Source organism: Neophocaena asiaeorientalis, unplaced genomic scaffold (assembly GCF_003031525.2).
Source record: "Neophocaena asiaeorientalis asiaeorientalis breed wild unplaced genomic scaffold, Neophocaena_asiaeorientalis_V1.1 scaffold689, whole genome shotgun sequence".
NCBI lineage: Eukaryota > Metazoa > Chordata > Mammalia > Artiodactyla > Phocoenidae > Neophocaena > Neophocaena asiaeorientalis.
The window spans coordinates 61,404-72,913 of NW_020175666.1; the positions used below are offsets into that span (position 1 = coordinate 61,404).

At 41.5% G+C, this 11,510-nt stretch overlaps 1 protein-coding gene and 1 pseudogene across 2 annotated transcripts in view; one reads left to right on the top strand and one right to left on the bottom strand.

The window, feature by feature from the left end:
* Positions 1-5,578: 5,578 nt before the first annotated feature.
* Positions 5,579-5,891, bottom strand: LOC112390565 (ubiquitin-fold modifier 1 pseudogene; annotated as a pseudogene).
* A 5,333-nt stretch (positions 5,892-11,224) lies between these two features.
* The window catches only part of PPP1CB (protein phosphatase 1 catalytic subunit beta), a 37,730-nt gene continuing 37,444 nt past the window's right edge, over positions 11,225-11,510 (top strand). The window contains exon 1 of one of the 2 annotated variants that reach the window (XM_024731522.1): positions 11,225-11,372. The gene's annotated coding sequence lies outside the window, so the exon portion shown is untranslated. Of the gene's footprint in view, positions 11,415-11,510 lie in introns of both variants that reach the window. The other variant, XM_024731523.1, reaches the window with a different exon arrangement.

Consider the following 11,510-nt stretch of genomic DNA (forward strand, 5'->3'; position numbering starts at 1 on the left):
ATCTTTTGAGATCTATGCCAGTGAAAAATGGAGGAGGGATGCACGTCCCTGTGAGAATTCCCTAGGGCATTGTTTGAAAATATCTACTCATCTACTCCCAATGCTGAGAATTAGATAGGACTTCCTAAGGGGAGGAAGGGAAATCAAACATTGGTATTTTCCAAAAGTTCCCTAGATGATTCTGACAACAAACACATAGACATTTTATGTGAAAGGCACTGATGTAAACCCCACAATGCTTCACAACCCAGCTCAAGCCCCCTCAGCTGCACCAGTTGTATTATGGCCTTACCTGACCTCACTGTTTTCTCCCTCAGGAATTCTAAAAAGCTCAGGATCTGAACCACACTCCTGAGCACTACTCCTGCAGGCCTGGCATAAAATATGGACAAATCAGGGTTGCGTTAAGTGGGACTGTTGGCCTGGCCCGGGAGCCCTCTCAGGTGTGTGGGGCAGGCATTCCCCACCCTCCCCCTGGCTGTAGGTGTGAATGAACCCTCCTTCCCTCTCATTCCGGAAGTATCTGCCCTACTGAGAAATCACCCAGCTTCTGCCCACTCCCATCCTGCTTTGAGCAAGCTATCCCTGCCATCAAAGCAGATTACAGCCACTGCCAGGGCCCACCCTTCTCCTCACTTCCCACTTCCTCTCACAACAGTGTCCCAGAGCTGGTCCACCGAACCAGCCCCAGTCTCTAAGTTGCGTTGCCTGGCTGTCCCAGCAGGGCTCAGAAATCAGACCAACCTGGTGACTCAAGGCACATCTATGAAAGGGAAAATACTGACCTCACAGGATTTTTAGAGGGATTAAATGTGATAGTCAGTAAAAATTCCCAGCACGTGGTACACTTAGGAACCTCCTGCCAGAAGCCTTCTTTCTGACAAAGGAGCGATGCCTGTCACCTGGGCATTGGGACACTGGCTCTCCCAGCCAGTTTGGGTTCTGTCCTAACAGAAACATCACTACTAGAAGTACCTCAATGTCACGAGAGTTTGGGATTACTCAGTCTCATTCTCTAGGTAGTTTGTGCCAAACTGGAGAGGAGTCTGAGGGGCTCCTTTCTGGCAACTAGAAAGTCATTCTTTGAGCTGGTGGCACTGTTAAACCACATATGGGCAAAACAGAAAACTGCTGTGCTAATCGTTGACCAGACTGCCCTGGAAGACCAGAGGATGAAAAATAGGATAAGGATGGGGTGGGGGTAAAGGGTTCTAGGGATTCCTGTGCAGGAAACAGAGGCAGATGAAAAGAGTGGGTTCTTGCACAGCATGACAGCCAGAGGGGAGGGGGAGAGGGGAGGGGAGGGATCTGGGCTAAGAATCATTAGGTCTAGATTCAAATCCTAGTTTTGCTATTAAGTCAGTGCAATGTACCCTTCCTAGATCTCAACTTCCTCAACCACAAAGGGAGTGAGATCAAAAGTAATTGCATCCACCTCATTACAAATAGCTCAATTTCATTCCTTTTTATGTGGATAGACCTAGAGTCTGTCATACAGAGTGAAGTAAGTCAGAAAGAGAGAGACAAATACCGTATGCTAACACATATATATGGAATTTAAGAAACAAATGTCATGAAGAACCTAGGGGCAAAACAGGAATAAAGACACAGACTTACTAGAGAATGGACTTGAGGATATGGGGAGGGGGAAGGGTAAGCTGTGACAAAGCAAGAGAGAGGCATGGACATATATACACTACCAAACGTAAGGTAGATAGCTAGTGGGAAGCAGCCGCATAGCACAGGGAGATGAGCTCGGTGCTTTCTGACCGCCTGGAGGGGTGGGATAGGGAGGGTGGGAGGGAGGGAGACGCAAGCGGGAAGAGATATGGGAACGTATGTATATATATAACTGATTCATTTTGCTGTGAAGCAGAAACTAACACACCATTGTAAAGCAATTATACTCCAATAAAAAAAAAAAGTAATTGCATCTTTTCTCTTAAAAGTTTCCAGCACATACATGTTCACTCCCTTTTTTTCCTCCTGCCCTTACATTCCCTATCCTTTGGTTTGGAGCCAACTCCTTCCTGGCAACCAAAACTCCAGACACCATGAACTGTCCTCAGCCACCCTGACCCCTGCCCCCCTTATGAGATCAGAGGTCTCAGAGCCTCACTCTCCATGCTGCCAGTCCAGGCTTTGTTCACCATTTGGGGCCCAGGTCTGCCTGTAAATTAGAACTAGAATTGCTTCATGCCTATTGCTTCAGGTAGTGGAAAAAACACTGATAGATGTTTTCCGCCATACCAAACTGGAATCCCTCAATGGCTTTTCCCATAAACTTTGTTATACGTAATTGGTGGTTAGAGTCCATATTACCATGGATACTCTTCTACAGTTACATTAAGGATTAAATTGATTTTGCAGACGGATCTAGGATTTAACCACCACTTGTACCACAGTCTCTGTGGGAAAATACATTCTGTGTTCCAAACAATTGACCTTTTGGAGTTGATCCAGTTCCTAAGTTGGGGACAGCCTGTACAATATTATGTTACATTTTGGGTTTCATTTGTGTGTCCTAGAATCAAAGACTTGTTAGAGCTGGAAGAAACTTTGGAGATCATTAATGCAACTAATTTTGTAGGTAATGAAGCCAAGGTTCAGAAAGACAGAGAGATTTGTTTAAGGGTATTCAGCTACTTTGGTCTCCCAACTTCAAGCCAATGCTTTTCCCACTATCCAAATCATTTTGTGGTCATTTTCCCAAATAGCCATTAAACCACTTGAAAGTTGGGAAGATCACGTTTTCTTCAGTACAGAATCAAACATACTAAATATTTCATAAATACTGAAACAATTCATTATTCACTTTGCTTTGGAGGTCTATTCGCTATAAGATGTCCTCAAATAATAAGTAACATTAGGGTATTTCAATTAAGAATGTATTTATAGTAGACTAGATTTGGTTTGAATCAAGATTTGAATAACTGAAAAATATTCTATTTAACCAGTGTTTCCTATATAAAAGGGTCTATTAGGGTTGATGTCACTCCAATAAATATTTTTCACAGCTCACAGACACATCTGGTTCTAGTTTTAGGAGATACATGCCATTAATTTTAATGTGGTCTTAGGGGAGAGCCACTCATTTTATAACTACATTTAAAAACTTAATATCCCTGTTTGTTTTATTTACCAAAGCCAACTGAAACAGAGACTTATGAAACCATTCAGAAGCAAACCTTCTCCAATTGAAAAGGTGACAAACATAATTTTGATATACTATATGAGGAGAGCCACCTTCATTAGAAACAAAACACTTAAACTGTTTTATTTGAAACAAACTTTCCCATTTGGTGTACTTTTCTTCACCAACAAACACATTGAGTTATTTCTTAAATATCTTTGAATGAGAAAGATAGGAGAACACTGAAAGAGAAACAATCTCATATAGGTAGATGACATGGTTTTATTGTAACAAACTAGAGAGTGACCTAAATAGACAGCCCTGTAATCTAATTAGAGGGGAAAAAAAAAAAAAAAAAAGAGCCACAGATCAACTCTTCAAAAATTAGTCATCCTTTGTGATAGCTGCCCTCCAACTTTAATTGTCTTATAGTTAACAGTTATAGAGTTAACTCCTTCAATTACTAGGCATTTATTTTTTTTATGGTATAAGAAAATGTATTTTCACAAGATATTAATTATGTACCAATAAAGCATTTAAACTAAATACAACACTTCAAAACATTCTGCACAAAAAGTTACAGATCACATTTATTTAATAACAAAATGTCTAGTTCTTTAAGAAAATATTTTTTAAGAACTTACTGCAATAAAATTTTCCAAAGAAAAAAATGTTAAACAAATTATGGTACAAGACATCATAAAACTTATTAATGTAACAAATCAGGCAGAATTTTGTGCTAGAAACAGAATGGGGGACATCTAAATAAAACAAAAATTCAGAAAATGTGTATTCATAAATTTCTGGTTAACTGAGGCTTAATGTTGTTAAAGACCAGGAGTCTTTAAGCATCAGACTTTGTTTATAAAAATAAAAAATTCCCCAAACATTAGCAACATACTACCTCAGCACAATTTTTTCTTCCCTTTACAATTCAGAATCCTGCCGTTCATTTGTCAAATATATGAACAATATCTAGTTACTTCATTAAACTTAACCAACATTACCCTTCAGATACTGATTCGGTTGCATTATTTTTTTTCCCAATGAACCTAGAGCCTATGCACGCTTAGATAAAAACTGGTCTTAGAAATACTTTATTCATGAATAATTCTACACATATTCAATGAAAGTCTACATTTCCAGGCCTAGAAAGAGCAAGACAGACACCAGGCCTGCCTACACAGAGCTTACCATCTAGAATACAGCAAGTCAAGCACTGGTTTTCAATCACTACGAGCCTTCATTTCACCTTTCAAGATGTGCACAGATATTGATGTCCTCTCTAATGACAAACAGAATCTTCCCTTATGCCTATCATTCTTTAGATTCTCTACGGGGAATTTTGAAATCTGTATGTTGACAAGGCCTATGCTTTGCTTTCTCTGATTGCCTTCTGCTCCTTATAACAATGTCAAGTATTTTATTTTCCTTTCAGTTCTTCCCAACATAGCCTCTGCAGTTTTGTCTATCCAGTTTGGCCTTTTCTGTGACACTCTGTTACAGCTTTCTGCTCCCCTTCATTTTTGTTTCTTTCCTTCTTACTAGAAGCCTGGTCATCTGGGCTTCCCCATCTGCCTTTCCTAGCTTCTTATTCATTCTAGTAACTAATCTTAACACTTCCTTAAATGTTGGGTCTTCAGTAGGTAGAATTAGTGAGCATTTCAGTTAGCATTTCCTTGAGCTCTGTTGTGAACAATAGATCTTCTTTACAACAATACTTTCTCCCTGAACGTTATTTGGAAATATTATCCTAATATTCTAGGATATTAGGATTTCTGTTTTAAAGGTTTTTTTAAAAAGATCAATAAAGGAATGCATAATTCAGCAACTGATGCTTCTACTTTAGTCTCAAACTCTTTGGCATGAGATACCAATGTTACACATAAGGGGCTAGATCAAAAATTCAATTTTTGGCTATTTGAATTTTAAATTAAAATTTTTAAGAACTCAAGAAGTTTGAAACTTTAAAACAAGCTAAATGATAAAAAGACAGTTATTCATTGATGTGATCCTTTATCATAAATGATATATAATGAAGAATTCAACTATTTTTGTGTCTGCAAGTCAGATGCTATCAAGCAAACTGCCACGTATGGATTGATAAATTTTTACATTTTTAACTCAAAGACAAATAGGAAGATTCAGTAAATTTTAATTTTCCAAATGTTCTCAGAAAGAATGATCAGAAGCATCCTCCAGTTATGATACAGGTGGATAATCCATTTACCCTCAACGAACCACCTGTGTGTGCTGTGAGGTAGTAATGTGATCTTCTATGGTGATGACACCCTCAACAGAGAAGTGTCCCCTCTTCACGTGAAGAGTGTGAACAAGAAGGGACAGAGAGTTACCTTTCATTACTTCATCAACTATTGGTGTTTTCATAGGATTTCAAATGCCTGACTCCAATTTTACAACAATAAAAATACCAATATTTATTCTGGAAGGGGATTTTATGTTCCAAGCAGCAGATATTAACAACTTCCAACACGATCTCTAGGAATTATTCGCAGTTCTGAACCGTGCTTTAGAAAAACATTTCCAACAGTCTGTCCAGGATTTAGTCCTATTCCATCATTGGTAATAACTGCACCTGTTGCTGCAGGAACTTTAAATTCTTCTGCTGCAAACTTTAAGACTGCTGTAAAAGGTGTACTTTCGGGAACACTGAGTACTTTGTACGGCAGCTGCGGGTCCGACGTCAGTGTGATCTTAAAGGAAACCTTCGACATGGTGCAGCCGGTCTGGACAGAAACCCCACGCTAACCTTGGCATTTATTTTGTGATCATTTTATCTTGAAGCATACACCAGAGAGTTTCCTTAAGAGACAATGTTCCACTGAGAGAGAGACAGAGAGACAGAGAGACAGAGAGAGACAGAGAGAGAGAGAGAGAGTTGGGGGTGTCAGAACTGGAGGAAGGGGGAGGGTTTTGGCCAAGGGCAGGGGAAGAGGTATTTGGTTATACCTGGCTTTATAATTTGGGGGGCTAAAATGACTGAGGACATGCCTTATGGCTTAGCTGATCACTCTGGTGCTTGATTATTCTCTCATATGTGTATTGAAATGAAACCAAAAGTAAATCCTAAGCAAAATTCTTGGCCCTGCCTCGGTGTATACCAGGTCTGGCTCTGTACTGACAGGGGTGGCCTCCTACTGATGCATGTGTCCTTGTCTGGTTTCTCAGTATCCTTGAATTAAGCTGACTACAAAAGTCTATGACATTTGATATACGGAATGGCTGCCCTCAAGGTATATCTAGTAAAATTTAGAACTTACTGCCACTTAAGACTATTAAAGACTTGATTAAGAGGAATCATATTCATGGAAGGACAGCCTGATGAATGTTGATTCATTCATTTATAAGTTATCCTGGATTACTCAAGGCAGCAAAGAGCTATATATCACTATCACAACCTTCACACTTTGCTACCTAAACCTATTCACTTTCACACCATATTGGTCACTGGCTAATATCAAGAGGCATATAAAACATCCCTATGAAAGTCTGTGCTGTGTTTACTGAAAGGAATCACGAGGCTGCTGTTCACTGTGTTCCAAAGTGCCTTCTTTGAGGACACGCCATAGGGACATCTTTCTGAAATCAGCACAGTGATAGCTGGGTTCCTCTGAGCACTAGTCTGGCCCAGGTATTTCCTGTCAGTAAGTACAAATAAAATCATGATTTTATTAAGACCCTAGATCATGATTCCCCAAGTCCTTTACAATCAGGAAGTCCAATTTCCCTCCACAGACACTTCTGGAATTACCCAAGGATATTAACATGCATGTTATGCCTCCCTAAGCCCAGTGGTATGCTGGTAAATGTTTAACAACCAGCTTTCTGGTGGAAAAAGCTGATAGATTTGTAACATGTGCTAATTTCCTTGGTGTAAATACTGCTCTCACTATGGCAAATATAATATCACTGAAGGTAGAGCTGGAAAGATCTGCATAGCAGCATTTCATTATATAGTATTTCCACCATACAGATACAGTACATGTTAACAACCTTTAGACTATACATAATAGTAAAATGTAGCAACATAAATAGAATGTGATGAATCTTGAGCAATAATTACCTTTGTTTTTGTTATATTTATTTGTAAGCCTATATAATTTACTTTTTAAATAATGAATTTTGGCTTGCAAAATTCCCTGAACGTTTAACAACTGGCTCTCGTGAGCCAGTGTAAGCTGGCTCCCACACACCACTATCTAAAGCCACACTGGGTTGGGAGTCTAGCTAATAGTTTGCCCTTTAGTCTCTTGGATTAACAATCCTGGTCTCATCAGGAGCAGGACCTTAGCCTGATCCTTTTCCTAAGTCTTGCCACATGTCCAGAAAGAGAGGGAGGCAGTTTCCTACATGCAATCAGAACCACTCCCTGCCAGTCCTCTGCTCTAAAGCCTGCTGGTCTCCAGGCTCAGGTGCTCTACAGAGCTGCCGCCCACCACACATTGCTCCTACACCAATGGCAGCCTTCTCGTGTCCTGCTTCCAAGCTGCTGACTTCCCTAACTGACAACCCCCATTCTGCCCACGGACCACTGCTCACACTCAGGCCAAGAACTTCCTGAGAGTCAGTATCTGTCAAGTGAGGCTTCTGTCTCTTTGGTACCCGCTTACCCTTGAACCTCACGGTGGCTCTGACTGCCTCTATTGCTGGCTGCTGCCTGTAGCACTGTCTCCTCTGACCTCTGGATCTCCACCTCTTACCTCTTCCTCTGCCCTCAACCTCTTATCCACATTTTAAGGTCTAAATAAACTTTGAAGACTGAGATTCACATAAATGTGACACGAAAACTCACATAACCAAGTAGGATGAAATGGAAGTGAAGAATGATCCCAATTTTACAAAATGGGTAGACATCTATCTATCTATTGCCTGCCTTTAGAAAGTCCACTGTATGCAACTTTGCTTTTATGAAAGACCTACGTGAGTATCTTTTTCCGCTAACCAAAAGAAATCCAAAGAGGATTTTCACTGTTACAAAAAAAGGCGAAAAGTAAAAATAGTGTTTAGCGTTAGTTCTGCAGCAAGCCATTACAGAGGAAATGCACACATCAAGCACCGCCAAGTTCCTTCTCTAGGAACTATACTCAGCATCTCAGCATCAGGCTGCCACAACTTTGAACTGTGTCTGTGAGCATCTGTGCTTTATCTTGATTTATTTTGTACACCTGTTAGCAAGATGTGTCCTAGGGTAATTGCTTCTTTGCTTTTTGACATTTTGGCTTACGAAAAGTTTCATAAGAATGCTCTACTTCCTTGGTGTAAATTTATATAGACATATATATGTCTATATAAATAAATATATTTATAATATAATTATATTATATATGATATAAAATGTATAAATATATATTCAGAAATAAAACAGAAAAGTGGTTAGCTATGGCTGGTGAAATTATAGGTGATTTTTATATTTTTTCTTTGTTTTCCAATTTCCTTCAATAAATACGTTTTATTCTGGGGGGGGAGGCTGCTTTAATGGCAACTCTGACTTGAACTGATATGAGGCAAAATGCAGTCTTTATTTACCTTACATGACATGGATATTCATATGATTTTCTTTAAAAAAAAAATAATGCTTCAGTTTATAGTGAGCTGCCCCAGAAGCTGCTGGGGTGTTAAGTAATACATAGTATATGCACTAAACTTCAAAATCTGAAGACATCTGATTCTGAATTCTTACATAATATTTTTGGAGGGGGATCCCACAGGAAAGTTGGTTGGGCCCCTAGTGATAGAGCTCTTTCATTTTTATAATAGTCCCTTCTTACCCAGGATTCGAAGGCACTAGAAAACCTGGTGGGGTGGGGGTGAAGGGGCATCTCCAGCTGCAGGCAGTACCAGACGGTACTCAGAACCACCCTCTGAGCTCTTCTGACTCCCAGAACTCTGCTGAGACTGGCCTCTCTCTGCCCTCCTCCACTTGGGGTGATTTTCTCTAAGATGCTCACTTTCTCTCTGTGCAATCCAGTTTCCTTTGAGTGTCCCTTGTCCCTTAAACATATCTGAATATATATAAACCCTAATGGAGGACAGGGTTCAAAGTTCTTTCTCACGGGGTTCATGGGCCCCATGAAAATTGGAGGATAAGAAGACACCTTAAGTGTTCTAAACATTCTGGTACTCTTTTAGAGGCTCATGGAAGAGATTTGGGAAAGTGGCATCCAACTCCACAAGCTGGTCTATTCAAGTCTCAGTTCCAGCTCAGCCAGAACACTTACTCCACTTGCTACTCATTGGTTGCAATTTTCCTTGGTTGCTAGAAAGCTTAGAATCATATTTGTGACTTATCCCTAGCAAACCATAGGACCTTACACCATGCATTTTACATACAATACTGCTGGTTTTATCTTATCTTTCCCACTCTTGGTTTTCTTTTGTGCTCTTTTTCTCTGTACATATTTTTAATTTATCCTACTTCATGTATTTACGTAAGTTACTTTAAATCCCTTCTTCTGGAAAAAAGCAGGGTATAAATAAATGGTCATTAACAAAAGAGTTTGATGAGGATCCATTTCTTCACCTATAAAGGCCCTAAGATGAACTGGTGGCAATAAGAGTCTGTGAAAACTACTCCAGACAGGATCACCACCATAGCTTGTCACCTGTTCTGTGTTCACCACCAATCCACAAGCTAAATCTTGAAATGGAGAGAAAGCTGGAAAAAGAGGGATCAGGAAATCCTATCTCTGTAAGTCATCTGAACCATCATAAAGCACTTGATTGGATAATGCTTTTTCCCCAAAAAAGTATGATTTCTGTTCTCGACATTTATGTTGTAACACATGCATATTTAAGCATCTCAGTTCACGTACACTGAGAGGGAGTATATCACAATCGTTGAGTGCAGACTCTTGCACTAGGATGCCTGGGTTTGAATCCCAGATCTGCCATTTACTTGGGGCTAGGTATTTAACCATACTGTGCTTCAATAAATTCCATCTACAAAGTAGAGATAATAATAGTACCTACCTCACAGGGCTGGTGTAAGGATTAAATGAAATAACATATGTACTATAACATTTAAAACAGTGCCAGAGCACATACAGGGATCTCAAAAATGTTAGCTATTATTAGTGATATGTGAGTGGGAGAAGCACTGCCTTGAGCTTGAGACAGCATCTTGTTTGTGAGTTTCTGGACAAACACCTGAGGAATGAGTGAAGACTTTTGGTCTGACCACTTCTGAGAACAGGCCAAAAACTCTGGCTTACCTAGATCCTTTGCGTGGCTACTCTTCCCCCTGCTTTTCTAGAGGCAGAATTCTGTGGTGGAAAGAAGAGGTGGGCAACCAACCTTCCTGAGCCTCCGCGTTTCTTTGTCCCTCTCTTCTACATACCAGATACGGTGGGAGCTGCAGGCACAAAGATAAATTGGGTTTACCGTGTAGGAGCTCACGGTCGAGTGTAGGAGATAAATGCAAAAACAATTACAAGGTAGGATGATTAAGCAATATATAATGAAGGTATTTTTCTTGTTGTTGTTCAAAATGCACTGTGGAAAAGCAGTATCCACAGAATGGAAGATGTAACATATGTGAAAGCGCTCTATAGAAGGCAGACAACGGTACCCATGTAAAATATTATTACTGCTGACCCTCCCAGGGCCCACTTTAACTTATTTCATCCAGGGACACTTGGCAACCAACCTTGTGGAACCGTAAGGTATAAAACCCCTTACGTGCAACGTCAAACTGTTCCAGCAGAGTAACCCCTTCTTGCTTTCCAAACGTGTAAACCCAGTTTCAAACATGGGTAACGCAGTCCCCGTTTCCCGCTTACCGGGAACGAGGAACTACTTGCAAAACCAGGGACTGAACCCAAGAAAACAAAAGCAAGGCGGAAAGAGCACAACCACGTCTGCGCAGCGCCCCGGACCCGGGAAGCTGGGAAGCGAGAAGGTCAGCGCTGCCTACGCGCGCTCTGCGTAATGGGAGCTTCCCCAGCGCAGCAAACCCTGGGAGCCTCAGGGGCGCCACCTGCGCAGCCGCGAAGATTCGGCGCAGTGGAAGTGGCGAGAGAGGCAGCCGCACCTGCGCGAAGGCAGTGACGCGGCGGCGGCGGCGGGAGAACCGAGTCCAGTGCGATTGCGCGGAGGCCGCGGGCGAGGCGGGGCCGCGAGCGAGTGCGCCGTGCGCCTGCGCGGAGGGCTGCGTGGCGCGGTGGCGGGGAAGGGCGGTGTGAAGTGAGTGGTGCTGCGGGAGGGGCCGTCGGCGGCGCTGGTGAGCTTTGCGGAGTTGGGCGGTGCCGAGGAGGAAGAGGAGGTGGGGGCTGGGTCTGACGCGGCCCGGTTTTTGGGGGCTCCACTTGTTTATTTTTTTCTCGTGGGTGCCTCCGAGTGTGTGCGCGCTCCACTGCTT